We start from the raw sequence: 20,222 nt of genomic DNA on the forward strand, positions 1-20,222 counted from the left end.
GGAGAGGGATGACTGTAGCAGTGCACCATTTGGTAGGGACAAAGCCTGAGGTGAGGCTGTGACTGAACAGGGCACACAGGTGAGGTGCCAGTTCATTCTGTAGTTCATGTAGAACACAGCCATAGATATTGTCAGGCCCCATAGAATCTGTATTCTTGGCCTTGGACACTGCTGTTTTAACCTGTGCAGCAGTAATTCTAGGTGCCTGGCAATCTACTGGTATTGTGATTAGTCCTTGGGGGGTGGGTAAAGTTAGCACTGAATCTGTCGGCCAGTATATTGGCAATATCTGTTTGCTCGGTATAGGAGGTACCATTGTGCAATAGCTCAGAGAAGGTCTGAGTATTGCCATGGAGATTCTTTACATAACTATAGAAGGCCTTGTCCATATAGTGTGAAGAAAATGGGTGGTATGGGGGCACAGTTTCATTATACTGCTTTACAGGGGTATCTGCATTTCAAAGCATAAAACAGAAGTGCATATAAGTGAAAGGTATAGAAGGGCTAAGCTTTTAAAGCAAGCAGGGTTTGTTTTATGATGAAACTTCCTGACAATTGTGACCTAAAACTACAAAAAAAAAAAAAATGATTTGCTTGATGTACAGTGTGCAAGTGGATACTGGCAGGTTTAAACTCATGATTCCTGAACTCCAACATAGAGCCCTAAATAGCATTTATAGCACATTAAACAAGAGACTTTACTTTATTTTACTGCATTTTTATTGCTGAAAAATAAAAGAAATATAAGACTCTAATGTACTTATATATTTACTGCTTTTGTTGACTGGGAAGGTCCATCTAGGTGGAAAACCATTTTTCAGTACAGGCCCAGAGAAAAATGGTCCATGTCTAGAATTTAAAAGTATTAAGATTCATTGTCAGTCTGCTTTCACAAATTATCTTGAACAATTATTGAACTGCATTTTAGAGCAAGCACAGATCTTGCCCTTTCCTTTGCTTTAATCACATGGGTTTTCATGAACTTTCTGGAGTTATATTAATAACGTCAACAACTTTTATTCGTTTGGGATCCCAAATGCAATCTTCCTCCAGACCGCTTGGTACCATACCACAGTTCGGCGGTACCCATGCAGTGTCATATCCACATTTATGCCACGTCTTTTGCAAAGGGTGCTCCTGCCAGTCAATCTTTATGACTTTGCCAACATTAACATGTAACTTCAGGACAACGCGTTTTCTCTCAGGTAAACCCAAGGGATATATTCTTGCTTTATTGAAATCTCGGCTCACATAGACACCACGACCAAGCATTCCATCTGGAGACTGAATGAATCCATCCATGATGATTGATTTAGCAAAATTACGACTTGTTCCATGAAACATTACGTAAATCTTCCCCTCACTGGGTTCTTGGTAGCTTTCTAGACACGATTCTATGAAACCAGGTGCATCTTCTTCAGCCCACATACTGCTCTCTCCATGGGCCTCTGCTCCCCCCAGAGTCATAGCTGCAATTCAGTACTCGTTAACAGTTCAGCTGCAATGAAGAAATATTACTCTGGTATCAGAAAGTTATCATTTGTTTTAGTTGCACATAAATAGTACATTATAAAGATGTGTGAGTTGTTAATCAGCTGTATTAGTTCAAAACATGTTTTTTACGAAATTCAATAATTTAGAAAATAAAAAACAACTAGTGCTGTTTATATTAAGCATGAGGTTCTTTTGGCACAGTCAGCATGACAACTTGATGTTTCAGTGAAACCTAACAGTATATTTTCTTTCTTTTTTTCAGGATGGCTCCTCTGTCTGCCTCATGTAGAGTGCTGTGTAACTGTACCCCTCCCCCTTCTTATATTAACTAACACAGAGACATAACATCTCAAAGAAAAACTACAAGAAAAATCTAGCCAAGCTAGAATTTCCACTGTGGGATTTCTTAACCCTCTTGTATTACAGGCAGATAGGATACAGGCAAATGGCCCTTAAGAACATCAGGTGTTTCAGCTATATGGCAATTCTGAATGCCCATGACTTTTTTTTTCTTTTAAGCCGTTTGATGGACAAATTCAGGCCAATAAAGCCAAACCTCTGTAGCTGTGGACATGCATGTTTCAGCCTTGTTATGGCCTCATCAGCACAGCACAAGTGGACTGTTGGGTTGACCATTAGACACACAGGGCTGTTATACCCAGCTGATGTCCATTACCATTAGGGTATTTGCAAAATATCCTGACTAATAAACCAAAACAATGAGTAAAAAGTTCACACAGAAAAATCTATCAGTAAAAACTACAAGAAAAAATCTAACCATAACAAGGCCGAAACATGCATGTCCACAGCTAGTGGGGTTTGGCTTTTTTTGGCCTGAATTTGTGCATTAACCGATGCAAAAAGAAAAAAAATCATGGGCATTCAAAATCACCATATCGATGAAGCACCTCATGTTCTTAAGGGTCATTCACAGATATCCCATGTGTCTATAATACAATAGGTTTAAGGAATCACAAAAAGGAAATTCTAGCTTGGCTCCCTGTGGGAGCAATAAAGACACTTTATTAATGTTTCAAGTAGTTTCAGTTAGTTAAGTAAGTAGATGGAAGAGTGTTCTTGTTCTAAAACATTAGATTCAACTGGTCAGTTCTTTAAAACCAGTTACTGACAGGGAGTTGACTGGAGGAAAAGCTGGGATATGAAAAAACACAGAGCCAGACCCAAAGCTTAGAAGTTAGTCCCTTATCTGAATATTCCTGAAAGACCCATCAGTGTTTATCAGCTAAGTAGTCTGTGGAACCTCATTCTTAGTTGAAAGGTCTATATTTTTGTCTTCAACAAACAAATATATGACAACACACAATGAGCTACCAGTATAGATCACTATTTAAGAAAACACTTTCACCTGAGCTTCATCTAGTCCATCTAATAGAGTGGTTTGTAAAGTGGTTTACAGTTTAATCATTGAAAATGCCTGAGTTATGAGGCTATCACAAGACTTATAGTAGCATGTTTTGTATCACCTGTAATATGGGAGGCTGTGTCTTCCATTGTGGGGCTCATATTTCTTGAAGAAAATTATGAAAGCTTTGTTGCAGAACTTTCTCCAGTCTGACTTGTCCTTATCAATGTAAACACCAGAAAAGCCAAAAAAACACAAACTGGATAAAAAAGCTAGGAAATCACTCCACTGGTCACCCACAAGTAAAAAATAAAGTCCGTTTTATTAAGTGCTTTTCGTCTCTCCTTATAGGGAGACATCTTCAGATAACAGACATGTACAAATGCAAAGTTTAAATAAAAAAGTCATCAATCATGTGACACAACACACACCTCCAGTTAAAAGACAGCCTTCCCTATGACATTCACATATTAACTGTAACATTTATTTCAATATTTTACATGTAATGCCTTAAATATACACTTACTAAAATATTTAGCCTAAAATTCATAATCAACATTATTATTTATTTCATGTATATTTTTATTTTTAATGTCTTCATTCTGATGAAAATTAAAATATTAAAATATTAAAATAATTTATCCTGAGCCATTCTGTCCACATGACAGCACCTTACAACCAGAGGGTATGGACTCACTTCCACCTTTCATGAGCCTACCTCTCTAGATTTTTTTATTTAAGAATACACAGGCTAGAATACACTTCATTCAGTCCTGGAAAATGGCAGGGCGTCTGTACAAAGCTGCCACCTCAATTCAAGTTTCTCCAACATTAATGAATCGAGACCACCTCTTCCATTTGAATTCACACAGTCAATAGCCCTAAATTTGAATGTATGATCTGGAAATGCTTCAACATGTCTAGCTAGGGCACTTTCTTTTTTCATTTTGGAAATATAGTATAAATGCTCATATACTCTTTCCCTTAATTTGTGGTCCGTTTTTCCAGTATAGAAAGCCGGACAGTGTTGGCACTGAGCCATGTAAACTACCATTCTACTCTGACAGTTGAAGTTATGTTTGGTCACATATTTCTGTTCCCTTAACGTGAAGCATTGGCCAACCTGCATGTGTTTGCAAAAGTTACACATATTACATTTACCCATACCTGTTCGTGTACTTACACCTTTTGTTTTGTATTGTAATATATTTTTCAGGTTTTGCCCTCGTTGGAACACTATTCTTGGTGCTTAACAGAATTTATGCCTGAGAACATTGCCATTCATAATTAATGACCAATTTTTGTTAATAAGGGAGTATAAAGCTGGAGCGTTGACACTATATCTAGTAATGAGGGCTGTAGTACTGTGTTCTCTCGTCCTTGGTACCATACTCATATCCCCCACACTGTTACCTCCTATCGTACCCTCAATGCTCAAAATTGGTTTGTAAAAACCACCAGCTCTCTTATCCTGGACTTCTATAATCAATTCAATAGTTGCTCTGGATAACATATTACCCTAAACATGTTACTTAAGTATTGCATTCCAACACAAATATATCATCACTGGTCACCATCCGGGCAGCCTTACTAATTGCCCCTTGACTACTGAACATCTTTGATGTAGTGGATGGCAACTAGTAAAGTGAAGAAATGTGTTGGAATATGCTTCCTTCCAGAAAATTTGTGCATAATAACTGTTGGCAATGATGTATTTCCTGAGGTTTACATCCAAATAGGTTATTGATTCAGTGTTGAAAGTAAATGTGAATGCAAAAAACTGGGTTGTATTGTTAAAATAAGTAACCATATCTGTAGCTTGTTTTTCGTCCCCATTATAAATCATAAAAATATCATCCAAGAACCTAGTGTAATGGATAATCCGGTTGGCAATCTCCTCATTGTTTCTCACAAAATGCCATTCCCAATATGCCATTACTAGGTTCGCTAGACTGCCACCACATGGTGAACCCATGGTTACCCCAACTTTCTGCAAGTAATATTTGTTGTTAAAGGTTATGAAATTCTGTGTTAGCACTGTGGAATAGAAGAGTATAGATCTTTTATGTCAACTGTAATAAAATTATAAATGGGCTTAAACTCTATTACATTAATGTTTGAGAAGAAGGTCCAGGAGTCTTTGCAAATTTGACTCTCCTGAATCACATATCTCTTCAACTTTTGATCTATGACCTTTGCCAGGGAGTACGTGATACTGTGCCTTGCGTCCACCAATGGTCTCATGGAGGGATTTATTATACTTTTATGGACCTTTGGTATTCCAAAAAAAATTGGGATTCTTGGGGCTGGCATTACTAAATAGTTGAAGAGATCTATATTAATCGTAGCCTCAATGAACAGGTCATTTAACCAAGATTTAATTCTTGAATAAGCTCTATTAACCTCTGATCTAGAGACTTCCTCATAAGTTTCACTGTTCAACACATTTTCCATCCTGTTGATGTAATCCTCAGTAAACATAATTGCCAACCCCCCCCCCCCCCTTTATCAGGTTGCATTACACGTATCGCTCCCTGTCTTAGCCCTTCTAACAATTTTTCATTCTTACTAGTGTTTTGGACAAATATATTCTGCCTGTTGCCTTGTTCTATTGTGTTTCATAAGTCCAACTCACAAATATTTTGAAAAGATGCAAAGTAGGGTGTAAAGGAGGATAAAATGCAATAGCCAATTTATACTCATTGATGACATTATTGTCTTGACCAAATAACACCCTAAAGTTTAGTTTCCTTACGAAAAGTTTCAGGTCTATAAGTGTGTTTGCAATGTCCAATTTGCATGAAGGAACAAAACTCTGCCCCTTGGCTAAAAAATCAACCAAGCTCTGTTCAATATTCATTGTTGTATAGTGATATATTTTAAAATCACGGTCAGAGTTATATACGATCTCACAGGTGTGTTCAGATTGCTCCTCTCCATAAATTATCTGCACCTGTTCCACCTGTTCCTCTTGTTCGTCTTGGTATTGTTGTTCTGGCGTTGTGGTCCGGTCCCCCCTCTCATTCTGGGGTACTGAATAAGGGTGGTGGTTAAGTGCTCTGTTCTGAAAATTTCCTTCCTCCATTGTTTAGTTTGCCTCATTATACTGTATTGTTCTACTGTTTGCTATACGTGCGCTTCTCCTTGGTTCTGATGTATTATGTGTGTGGTTAGATTCATCACTACTTTCTACATGTCCACCTGTGATATGTGCAAGTTCAACAGTCCCATTCCTATTTTGCAAGGAATTAGTTTGTGAAGAAGGTGGTTTAGGGTAAGTTGTACCTGTAGACTAAGCTTGCCTGTCCCTCTGCAGCTTCTTAACTTTCATAGCCTTAAGTTTGACCATATACTGGTCTATGCTTGAATATGCCCTCTCATATTCAAACCTTTATTGCTGAAAAGCTGCATCAGCCTTTATTAAAGTTTCTAATTCTGTAGCCTCCTTGACTAGGACTTCAGCATTCTTTTTATAATGGGTGCAAATCAAGTCCAATAACTCTAAACCATGTTTGTTGAATAATTTTAACAGGTCTTTATGAAAATCAGACCCCTCTATCAGACCCGTAGGGTATTGCCAACTCTTCAGCCCTTTAGGTACAATACCGTCGCTGATACACTCTTTAAAGTAATTTATTTCTAAATGCAGTTTTTTGTACTTTACTAACCGGTTATCAAATTGCTGCAATACTGAAGAAATATTGGCTACCCCTCCAGCCGGTTGCTCTGTTGGTTCTCGCTCTTATTGTTGAACTCCAATGACATAGATAACCAATGTCCCAAATTAGGAGCTCCAATAAGCCCAGAGGATGTTCCGCCAATATTTATTAATCCACTGTTGGTCCTCGCCTCATTGCTAGAGCTTGTACCTCGCCCTGGTTGATTCAAATTGTTGTTCATTGCTGCTGAATATTAAAGTCGGGCGGCTTCAGATGAACTCATTCCGTTCCTAAAACTGCTTGGGTGAGCAGTTTCCTGTGTAACCTGCATTTCCACCCTCGGAGATGCTGATTCTGAAACCAGATTACGATTTGTTGTCCCTCCATTCTGAGTTCCGTTTGATGCATCTAACCTCTTAGAGAGGTTATCCACTCTCTGGGACAGTGCTTCTATAAGTAGTCAGGTCGCCTATGCTGTCATTTTGCGAATTTGATAAAGGTGTACCCTGGGAGATTTCCATGGCTGCTGCACACATGTAAACACCAGAAAAGATGAAATAACACTAACTGGATAAAAAAAGTTAGGAGATCACTCCACTGGTCACCCACAAGTAAAAAATAAAGTCTGTTTTATTAAGCGCTTTTCATCTCTCCTTATAGGGAGACTTCTATTTCATGTATATTTTTATTTTTAATGTCTTCATTCTGATGAAAATTAAAATATTAAAATATTAAAATAATTTATCCTGGCCCATTCTGTCCACATGACAGCACCTTACAACCTGAGGGTATGGACTGACTTCCACCTTTCATGAGCCTACTGCTCTAGAGTTTTCAATCTAAGAATACACAGGATAGAATACACTTTATTCAGTCCTGGAAAATGGCAGGTGTCTGTACAAAACTGCCACCTCAATTCAAGTTTCTCCAACAGTGTTGAATCGGGACCAAAAATTATTTTAATATTTTAATTTTCATCAGAATGAAGACATTAAAAATAAAAATATACATGACATAAATAATAATGCTGATTATGAATTTTAGGCTAAATATTTTAGTTAGAGTATATTTAAGACATTAATTGTAAAATATTGAAATAAATGTTACAGTTAATATGTGGATGTCATAGGGAAGGGTGTCTTTAAATGGAGGTGTGTGTTGTGTCACATGATTGATGATTTTTTTATTTAAACTTTGCATTTGTACATGTCTGTTATCTGAAGAAGTCTCCCTATAAGGAGAGACGAAATGCGCTTAATAAAACAGACTTTATTTTTTTACTTGTGGGTGACCAGTGGAGTGATTTCCTGCCTTTTTTATCCAGTTTGTCCTTATCATTGTTTATATCACATGTAATATGAGCAGAGCTGGATCGTGATCAAATGGGGCCCTAGGAAGGGGAATGGATTAGGGTCAATCACCACAGCCAATCTGGTGTCCCATTACTTACCCCCCCCCCCCCAAGTTACTATAAAAACTGCTCAAAACTGTCTTCTTTACTTTTGAAATGAAGGCAGAGATATGGATTTAATTTAAAACCTTTAAGTTAAATATCTTTTGCTGACTAGGTTAGTCCCATTAGGCTAGAAGTGTCTTTTCAGGGGAGACACTTGATGGTATTTATACTACAAGGGGACATTTGGTCAGAGCATTGAAGAACTCCCCCTGTTCTTTTTGATACCACAGATTGGTGTAACGCAGACAGATGAGGCTTCATCCTCTCATCCAAAGGATGGCACACCCAGGATTGCAACACTCCCACCCCTTCTTAAAGTGCACTGCGATAGTATCAAACATACATACATACATATGTAAATACGTGCATGCATACATACGCAAATGCATACATATGTAAATACATACATGCATACATACATAAATACATACATAAATGCATACATACATACATAGAAATAGTTCAACTATGGGCATTAATACCCTTGTAGCCTACCAATGCACCAAAATAGCTATTCCCATAATAAGTGTTCAAGCTGTTCTTAAAAATATCTAAACTAGTGCTTGCTTTAATTTAATGTAGTAGTCTTGCTCACGCATCAGCTATTCTCTCAGAGAACCAATTAGTACACTTCCCATTCCTATAGAATCTTCTACATAGGTTGTCTGATGATTCTCTACTATTTTTTGATAACCCCAAGCATTCCCAGAGGTATTTGTCTCTAAATGTCCTATATACCTGAATAAGTTCTCCTCTTAAATATCTATGAGACACCGTAGAAGTTCAGATATTTTAGTCTTTCATAATAACTTAAATTTTCATATCCATGGATGCCCTTAGTACATTTCCACTGTACTCTTTCCAGTTTAATCATGCTTGTTTTCTTACAGGGTTTCCATATTGTTATTCCACACTCAAGTTTGGGTCTAATGTAACTAATAAAGAATGACTTCATCATTTCTGATTTCCTAGACTTTATAAATCTTTCTATACAATTTAAACTTCTATAATTATTATTAACCAATTGGTTGATATGATTAGAGAAACGCAAAGCTAGATCTATGAATATATCCAGGTTCATAGCCGAATCTACAGTTTTAATCGCTGTGTGCTGTATTAAATATTCACCTTTCAATTTGTGTCTCCCAAATCTCTTATAATTAGTTTTTGAAGTATTTATCAGTAAGTTATTCTCCTGTGCCCAAATGTTCAATTTAGTCAAGCTATTTTGCAGGCATGTCTTATCCATAACACATGTAATAGGTTTACCCATTTTCAAATCATCTGTATACAGATGGTATAACACTGACTGTAACCTCAAATTTCACATGTCCAGTTTGTTGTATGTTACTTGCCTTGTCCTATTTATAAGCCATGCAGCTATCCAGCTTATCAAGAGTATATCAATACCTAGTTGTTCTAACTTATTGATCAGTGTTTTGTGTTTGAACTCATCAAATGTTTATGCTAAATCTATATAAATTACACCACAGCACAATTTTTCTTTTTCAGCTGTTATTATATTGTTATTGAACACAATTTTACAGATGCTGATAGATGTATTTTCAACATATGCATGCCGATATATATGGTTTCAACTCCCAACCTTTCCAATTCTGACAATAATTTATCCAATATTAACTTCTCCATTATTTTTCCACAACAGTAAATGTGTGTGTCTGTATGACTCTGGGTTTGTAAGACTGGTTTCAAGTTCTATAGCACAAACACTGATGAACATTTGCTAAACAAAAAAGTTGCACATTAAAAACAGACAGCATGAGCAACAATAAAGTTCTCTGCCTTTGAAGCTCACGCTCATTGAAAATGCACTGAAGCTCACATTCCTTGAAAATGCTCCCCTGAACTTTTGAGGATTTTGACCATTAAGCAGTGAAACAAAATGTATGAACTAATAAAAGACAAACTACCCATTTTAGCACCTTTCAATCAACTCTGATGACTAAGCAGTCTGGTAGACAATGTAGAGGATTAAGGCTCTTGTCTCTGGTAACCAAGGTACAGGGTTTGAACCTGAGTAAGCTAATTAACTAACATGGCATCCCTAACTTGGGTATTACACACACACACACACACACACACACACACACACACACACACACACACACACACACACACACACACACACACACACACACACACAAACATACATATACATGGTGCATGTGCTGTCCTTCTGCAAAGGATAGTTTTGGGCATTTGAGAATTCAAAATCCTGAGGGTGTGTTCAGTGCACGCACAGACCATACACATGACTGCATCCTTAAGGAGAAATATAGTAATTTTATTTTTAAATTGCTTAATTACATGTTGTGGCAGCCAGTGGAGCTCCAGAGCCAGTGGCCCCTAGGCAACTACCTAGGTAGCCTAGTACTGGATCCTGATCTGAATATAAGAGGCTGTGCCCACTTTTTCATGACTCCTATTTCCTGAAATACACAATAAAAGACTAATCTTCTCTTGTTTGGCAAAAGGGAATGCAGTGCCTGCTTATAAAGGCTCATATACATGACTAATGTGACCAGTCATCATTCTTCTTCATGATTTATTTAACATTTGTTTACTGGGAAAATCCGACTTGGAACAAAGCCAATTTTCAGCAGAGGCCCGGGGAGAAACGTTCCAGATGCATGTCTTTGTAATATGGGGAGGAAAGCAGACCACCCAGACGAAACCCACAGGAATACAGGGAGGACATGCAGACTCCACACAGCAGGCACCCTAGCCAAGAATCAAACCAGAGAAACCTTTTGCTATGAGGCAACAATGCAACTGCTGCACCAATGTGCCATCCAATAATGAAGTCAGACCTTTTTATATGCAGAGGAGGTAATAACTTAGAAACATGCTAAGTGTAGAATATGTATGTGTGTTGTGCCTTTAAGAAGCATTTCCAAAGTCAGCATGTGCATATAGATAGCAAACATGTAGTAGTTTCAGTGCCATTTTGAGAGTGCAGTCAGATAGTAAGCATGTATGATAGAGAGAGTCAGTTTATCTATAAGTTTATCTAAGTTAAACTTATTGCCTCATTCCTGATGCATTTATACATAATAAAGCTGCTTGAACAGAACCAATAAATGTTCATCTGTTACATCCTGACCAGGCGAGCAACATGGTGTCAGAACCAGGATTCCAGAGACTGCTTTTCAGAAATACTAGGTGCAAAATTAACAGTGAAGGTAAAATAAGAGAAACAAGAACAGAAAAAGAGCTAGAAACAAGCCAAAGATAATGAAAACTTGCACAAATGATTATTTTATTAAAAGAGATAAAACGGAGCATTACAAGGGTACAAAATGCATTACTAAGCAAACGAATAGCGCGAAATATTTATTAAGCAAACGAAAAGCATAACAAGTTTATTAATTAAATGAAATGTTTGAAATTAAGTTATCTGATAGAATGATTGTCATAAAAGTCCATAGGAGGTTCAGAGTCACCTCAGAATTGCAAAATGGACATGTTTGGAGTAAACGAGCACAAGAATAGAGATTGAATGGGCAAAACAAATATAAATAAAGGGCAGAAAGGGCATATTTAAGCATAAATAAAGGTAGGTGACTGCATGTTTTTTGGCAAATTGCAGTGTTTTGGGATAAACTACTATTTCGCATTAACTAATGCTCTGAATAGCATAATTAGAGTTAGTCGAAGCATTGCAAAATGTGTAAAAAGTGCTTACAGCGTATGTTTATTACTATGAGTTTATTCCAAAGAGTTTATTGTGTGCAAAGTGCAACTATTTTGTGAAGTGCAGTCAAAATACAGCCATTTTGAAAAGTTTCTTGTGCTGGATGTGTGTACTTGTGAAGGGATGCCATTACAGAGTGTTTCTTGCACTGTAAAGAGTTATTTAACAAAGTACAGCCATTTTGGAAGTGTTTCAGTGTGCTGTGCACTGTTTATTCACAATGTGCAGTTACTTTGAAATGTTTCTTTCTCCAAGCTTCTTCTGCTGCCCAATTTATTTGCACAGTGCAGTTACTTTGAAGTGTTTCTTGCAATGATGATGTGACTTTTACAGTACAATAATTTCAAGAGTATTACAGTGCCCAGGAGATTTATTTTGCAACATATTTCGCAGAGTTCAATTACTCAGAGACTTATTATGCTATTGAGCACTGTAGCAAGTGCTGGCATAAATTTCTGGCATATATATGTATGTCACGCATATTTGCAAAAGCCTTCACTGATGTGTTAATATGGCAGAGGCATTTTGCAGACCAAGTCCACTTGTATTTGATTAGAATATTGTAGAGAACTGAAGAATATTTGAACAAGAGTACAATATTTTCACGCAAGCAACTTACTCAGATAAAGATGCACGCACCACGGCATTCATTTTTCTAAACCTAGCTGGATCAGAGGCCATTGATAGAGAGTGTTTATTTGTGCATGCACCAGTAATGTATGAAGGAAAAGGAGAAAACCGCCATATTGTCGTTCAGGCTGAATCAAGAGAAGATCCTGAGTGTTTGAAGTGTAAATTCAGCGAAATGTACAACCCCCCAGATCAATGTTACATTAGAGAGGCATTTGTTTTACTCAAGAGACCAGAGGCCGGGAGAAATATTTGTAGCTTACATTACTGACTTGAGAAACAAATCTAAAACTTGCATGTTTGGTGCTTTAAAAGATGAGTTGATAAAGGACAAACTTGTGTGTGGTATCAATAGTGCTGCTGTGAGAAAGATTTTGCTTCATGATAGAGACTTAAAGTTGAGCAAAGCCATTGAGATTTGTCAAATCCATGCACACAGCTGTGTTGGCTAGTGACAAGAGTATAGTTGCAGCAGGCTCCACAGCAAATGTAGACACAGCATGCAGCATGTGGCAAGCAGAAACAGGCCTAAGCACGTGGCAGATGCAGTCCCTCTGGGTGTGGCAGGGAAACCCAGTAGTTTTCCAGCAAGTTTCAAGACTAGTTCAGTTAAAGGAACATGCTCAGTATAGTGCAAAAGTTAAGTACAGCACAAGGGTGAATCAGCAAAACACAAGTCAAGCTTCATTGTTAATTGTCATAATTGTGGTGCCAGCCATGAGTCCAAAAGAGAAAAGTGTTTAGCATTTGGTCAGCAATGTCACAAGTGTAAAAATGGAATTAATTTGAAATGTTTTGCAAGTCTGGTGTCAAAGACATGGGGCAGGATTCACAAAGGCTTGCACAGAGTCTAAGAGTAGTGTAAGACTCCATGCAGCCCTCACGATCCGGGAACAGCCTGAAATTCCGTGTAAGAGACCAGCTAAAATGTCTCTTACATGGACTGGGCGTGGATATGCTAATCACTTCACTTGCAGCCGAAAGGCATGCAAATGAGGTAGATTAGTGATCCACAAAGCTCAAACCAGCTCATGTAAGAGTCGTGTTAGCTGCAGAAATGTACTCAGTTGACAACTGAGTACGTTTCTGCAAATAACACAATGGAGCCATGTCAGCTCCAAATAAATGGTGCATATGTGTCAGGCAGCATGCCAATGGCCAAATATGTGGCCATTGGCAAGGTACCCCGATGCAAATATGATAAAATATTAATTTTTTTTTTCAGCGATCGCCGATGTTTAAACGCAGCGCAGCCCCGCGCAAACGGGCTGCGCTACATAAAACATAAAAATGAAGGCTATAAACCCACAAATGTGGGTTTTATGCAATGCATGGCTTTACCATGCAGGGACCAGCAGACCAAAATCAACATGGCCACCATTTAGTGGTTGCTAAGGGGGGAAGCTGAGTCTAAGACATGTAACTAAGCATTAGTAGGCAATCCTATGTAAATGAGTGTTAGGATACTGAATCCTACTGTCACATAGCAAATGAGCACATTCCGAGTAGTGTAAGAGTTACATAAGGGGGAGGAACAGAGTAGGAGATAGGTGACATCACAGGGTCGAATGGCAGAAAGAAATGCAGTTCATTGGAGGTCAGTGTTACGTGACAGATGTCAGACACATATCATGGAAAAAGGAGTGCCACAAGATAAGCATGGGAAAGTCAAGAAATGGAGGGTGTACACTGTTGCCAACACCAAAGTTTCTTGCTGGGTGTGCCTGCACACGTGTGCACGCCAGGAGGCGCGAGTAGGGCAGTGTGCGCACGTATAAGGCAGACTGAGCATGTGGGAGCCTGTAGGCAGACTTGTAAGACTGTTTGCGCTGGTGTGTGCGTGTTTTAACCCGAATAAGACAATTATAAACTGTGTAAGCATGTGCGCGTGCATGTAAGCCACTGTGAGCATGTTTCCGCTGGTATGAGCGTTGCTCCCCCCTGAGGAAACAGAAAGGAAAAATGAAGCAACAGAAATAGTAGGAAGCTAGCAGGGAATACTGCTGGAGCTAGCAGGTGAAAACAATTAAAAGCAGGCAATTACACAGGCAGAATACTAGCACAGTCCAGCACTTAAAAGTCTGCAAACAGCAGTGCAGTATGATTCTCTCAAGAGACACTGCAAGACAGGAGTAAGCTATTAGAAGTGAAAACTGAAAAAGCTTCACTCAGACAAAAAATGCTAGGGGCTGCCATAGCTGTCATAAGGAGACATAGGCGACTTGCTGAGGGTGGTGACAATGCAAATGCTGCCAAACAACCCACAGTGAGGAGACGGAGAAGAATGCACAGGCCCATGGTCACCTACCAGGGGTTACATGAGCTGGAGATAGTGGAATGCTATAGAGTGGACAGAGACCTCCTGCAGCAAATTGTTGAGCTGTGCAGGCCACACCTCACACACAGAACCAACAGAGGGGAACCCATCCCAGTGGAAACCAAGGTATGTGTTGGCCTAAGAATACTAGCAACAGGTACCTTCCAGAGACCAACTGGTGATATGATGGGGATATCACAGGCATCAGCCTCCAGGGTACTGCACCAGTTCCTGGATGCCATGTCAGCACATGTCAGTGATCATGTATATTTCCCCAATGCCCGTGAGGTATTGGCCAGCAATATGCGTCTCTTCCAGCAAATAGCGGAATACCCTGAGGTAGTGGGTGCAATAGACTGCATGCACATACGCATCAAAGCACCAGCTGGTGAGTGGGGTAGGGCCTACATTAACTGCAAGGGCTTCCCCTCCATCAACTGCCAGGTCGTGTGTGATGCCCAGGAAATAATAATGAATGTGTGTGCTGGCTGCCCTGGGAGCTACCATGATTCCCATATCTGGCATTTGACGCAGCTGTACCAGACATTTGCCAATGGGGACATCCCACATGGTCACCTAGTGGGGGATGCAGGTTATGCACTGGAGCCATGGCTGATGACACCCATCAGAAATGCACACACACCTGAACAGGAACGCCATAATGAGGCACACGCACAAACACGTAATGTAATAGAGTGTGTGTTTGGGCTGCTCAAGTCACGGTTCCGGTGCCTGGACACATCTGGTGGAGCCTTGCAGTACTCACCAACTACATGTAGCCAAATTGTCATGGTATGTGCTATGCTACATTATATGATCCTGCAAAAACAGCTGCAGCAGGACCAACATAGGGCTGGGACAAACAGCCCCCCACCATTGCCAAGGCCATCACAGGCAGAGCGTGACTCGGAGGAGGAACAACCTGAGCCTGCCCCAGTAGGCAGAAGGAGGCATGCCCAGTATGCCCTGGCCTTGGCAAAGAGGCAACACATAGCACATACACTGGCTCAGTAGGAACCCTGGGAATGATACCCCTCTCTGACTCACTCATATAGTAACAGGGATGCCTAACATGACATAACCTGCTCTCAAACATGTACAGGGAGTGTAGTATGTGCATCCGACAGAGGCAGCCCTGTAGCACCACCTGAGGCATGATTGCCATGTGTTAAGCAATGTAACACCATCTAGTATATGCAAACATGAAGACCCAATCTAACATCTCACCCTCACCAAGCATGATGCCACACTAAGAAGACAACAAGATCAAGTACAATAATTGGCTGAGGTATTGCTGTTAGCAAGGGGGAACACATGGTTGACAGCCTGGGCTGACATGCCGAGCAAGACATGATGCCCCACCTGCTAGGGATGGCATGCACCTAGCACACCTGGCTGTGTAGATACTGGCAAAGGATGCTGTCACCCCCACTGTGCCTGGAATAGGTAAGTCTGGAAACACAAACCCACCAACATAGGTAGCACAAGGGATAATAACCTGGATGTAATGCTACCCAATGCCAGAAGTCTAACCTGCAAGGTGCATGCAGACCAAACCCACCACAGCATGGAGAATGGTAATATGTGTTCTGTAACAGAAACCTGGGCAAGGCCCAGAAGAGCACCCTAATACTACCAGGTTATGCTTCATACCATGCTCTACAGCTCCAAAACATGGAACACATGACAATAGCAGTGTGGCTACCAGTAATTATCAAGAATAAACACACCCCCAGGTTGGTACCACAGCAAGAAGCAGCATGGACTATCCACGGGCAAGTAACACTGTCTCAAAATGTGTACCTGTTTGAAGCCTGCTACAGACCCCACACACAAACCCAGGTACCCCAGCCAGCCTTCCTGAAGACACTTCAGATTATGAATGTCCCAACAAATACCAAACAAGGCACACACAAAGTATGACATAGGTGGCAATCCATTATGTATGGAAGAAGTAATCATGGACCTAGGGACACAAGTGGATGGTACCTGTCATGTGACACTCACATTGCCAAGGTGGCCAGGAAGACCTGCTATATTGCCCACCTTAATATGAAAGGATGCACATGTAGAGCTACAGAGGTCACTGTGCCCGCATACCCTTCCCTTATCAGGCCCATACGTGACAACTATGCCCCAGTTCGGATGTACCTTACCTTACACATGCAGCAGTCAGAAAGACCCCAAATGAACCCCACCAACAGGATAAAGGGTCCAAACATTGGACATCTGCAGCTTGGCTGAAGCATACTGCACAGTAAGAGGTGATGTATGCCTGATGTACAAGGCCATGTCCAATCCAGAATGAATGGACATGCTCCACTGCAGAAACCCCAAATCCAGCAGACACACCACAGTGAGAGATCTGAACCTCTATACATAGATTAATAGGATGTGCTGGAGCAAAAGACCCATAACCCAGAGGCTTAGGACACTCTGGAACAGAATCCCAGTCCATGATAGGCTGAGCTCCACACACAAACTCAACAAGAAAAATCCGGTGACGTGCATGGGAGATAGTAGGTGTACACTGGGGGCCATCCTTGTGTCACATCTAGGAAAGTAAACCCTATGTGGGCATAATATGCACATTGCAAGGGGTGTTGAGACCCACACACAGTCTGTCCATGCTCAAACAAGGCCAGGGCAGATAGCCTAGTATGAACCTATGAACCTATGATGATACAAATTGTGCAGGACACAAAGGATTATCACACAGCTGTGTAGGAACCATGGTGATAATCCACAGATATGCTCTGCAGCACTCTAATATCACAAACAATACACCAAACCCACACACATTGCCAACAGCCTACGAAACAGATTCCTTCCAACCTCCCCACTAGCACCGACCTGCCAAATATCTATCCCAGGAGAGTGCTGGCCCCCTGACATTGCAGATGCTGAGGTAACAGCCAGCATCCACAAAGCACAGCACACAGCATCAATGGTACCAGATGGTGTCCTGGGTTGTGTCCAACAAGTACTGTAAGAAGAATGGAACAGCAAATATCATTACTGTGCACTATCAGTCCTACCACAGGATATGTACCCAAAGAGTGGTGTACAGCAACAGTGGTCCCACACCACAAAGGGGGTGCCTGAATGGATACTGCAAACTATCACCCCTCAACCCCGACTATCCAGGTTGGCAAAGTAATGGAGAGGATGATCATGGAACCCATGAATAACGAGATTGGGTACCTACAGACATTGGACCCTACCCAGTGTGGCTGTCATAGGGCAGATCCTGCCCCGTACACATGTCTGACTCATGTGAAACATGCACCAAGCCCAGTGATGTGGGGAATGTTGATCACACAGCCTATCTGGACCTTGTTAAACCCTTCCATACAATACCCTACTTGGCGGTACAGATAAGCTCACCAGCCTAACTATAAACGCCTATGCAAGTAGATGGGTTGCAAACCAGCTCAAGCACAGAACTGACTTGGCAGACATGCTGTAGCCATGGCAGACTGCAAACCAGGTACAACTGGCATCCCACAAGGCATGGTCCTGGGACCTTTCATGTATGCTATATATGTCTCATAGGTGCAGGCCAACATGGAAGGACTCTGTCTGAACAGGTTTGCAAAGGACTACAAACTGGACACCATATCGGACCCTCCAGCTGACACAAGCAACCTACAAAAGGCACACACAGAAACACACACGTGGTGCCACAGCCATGTCAACAAGCTAAATGCAGAATAGTGTATAGTCAACCCCTGTGGAAACACAGTACATGGCCAGAAATTACCACATAGGTGTTAACCCAGTAAGTACATCAGGAGCAATAAGAGACCTGGGGACACAAGGTGATAGATATCCTGCATGTGACAACCATGTGTCTGTAGTGGTTACAGAAACATACCATATACCCACCTAATCATGAAGGTCAGCACAGCTTGGTTAGGGTAGGTCAATGTGCCTCTCCAGTCATCCATCAGCAGCCTCACAAGTGTGTACAATGGCCCTTCAGGGATGTACTGTAGCAGATACCTGCAGCAACTGGAAAGACCACACAAATACCCCACCAGGAGGATTGCAGAGCTGTAACAGATGCCATGTGTCACCTGAGTAAAGAAACTGCAGCTCCACACAGTGCCATACTGCCTGGCTGGAGGTGAACTGTGCCTGATGTATAGAGCCATGACCAACCTGGTATCAATGGACATTTGGCACCATGTAAACACTGAATGCTGGTGACCTATGCAGCTGACAGGCCTGAACCCCAGCACAGAAATAAACAGGACATGCTGTACTGATTGGTCCATAACCCAGAAGCTCACTCCACTCACGACTAAACTCCCACTACAGGATATCCAGGGAGTCCCTCAGTGACTGTCATCCAGAGGAATCATGATGACTGGATGGGAGATGGTAGGTGTACCTTGGATATCACCTGTATGTCATGGGTAGACAGAGGCACAGCACACTAACCGTGACATATGTTATGGCAAACACCAGTAAATGTGTGTTGAAGGACAAACACTCTCTGACTAGCATTACAAATGGACTAGGGCACATGGCCATTGTTTGTCACTGTCCACACAAGTTGTGGAATACATTTACAATGTCGGACAATCATGTAATAAGCTGTCCATATCTGAACAAAATGCAACATGGTCATATCTGCACAACTGGCCCTCAACCAGTCTGGTGTGCTCACTATAAACATTACAAGCAGTGATAGGACTGAAACCAATTATACTGTCCACCACAGTGAAAGTTCTGCACCAGTACACTATACAACAATACAACTGTTTGGTCAGCAGGAAAGGATGATGACAACTGTATGCAAACTATCCCATGGCAACCCTGCAGGCACAGCATAATGCCTGTTAGGTTCAGACACACAGCAGTTGGGCAGTAAGAACACAACCTGATGTCCAACACTCAACTGTACATGTGATATATAGATGGCGCCCACACACAAACAGAAATGTGGTGGCCCACAGATCCCAACATAAGGAAAGGTCACACTGGGCATGCTCGCACACTTAGATAAATGAGATGTGGCAGTCAAGAAGCCATACAAACTGCAAACTGGGCATGCTCACACACTTAGGCCATGTCACAGTTCAGCAGCTGCACACACATATCTGGCATTTCTATGTGTTAACACAGGAACCTCCCACAATACAGACATCTGCCCAGTGCACACAGTGAAGTTACAACAGAGACATAAGTAAGATACTGGATCCCACTCATATGCAAACATCTCCCACAGTATACACATTGTTTATAGAGATAGGAAAGGCTATGGCAATAAAGACCCACATACAGTATATGAGCAACAGATACTTGCATCTGACAGGTAAACATATGGCCATAGAGTGCAATACCTGACTGTTGTCCCTAGGGAATACAGAAGGCTATCCACAGTGTATTTGGCATCTGCCTCCACAGTACAGTAGGCCACTGTGCCTGTGCAAAGTTAATGCATAGATATGCTCTCCCCTGTACTGATGGATAGTCACAGATGTACATACCTCTTCATCCATAATGATGTCAGCACACTATACATATGTCAGGAGCAGATATATACCCAGTAATGTGAGTAGCGCGCTCCGCTACTGCAT

The sequence above is a fragment of the Protopterus annectens genome, chromosome 8.part0 (assembly GCF_019279795.1).
Source record: "Protopterus annectens isolate FY-2018-M chromosome 8.part0, PAN1.0, whole genome shotgun sequence".
Classification (NCBI taxonomy): domain Eukaryota; kingdom Metazoa; phylum Chordata; order Ceratodontiformes; family Protopteridae; genus Protopterus; species Protopterus annectens.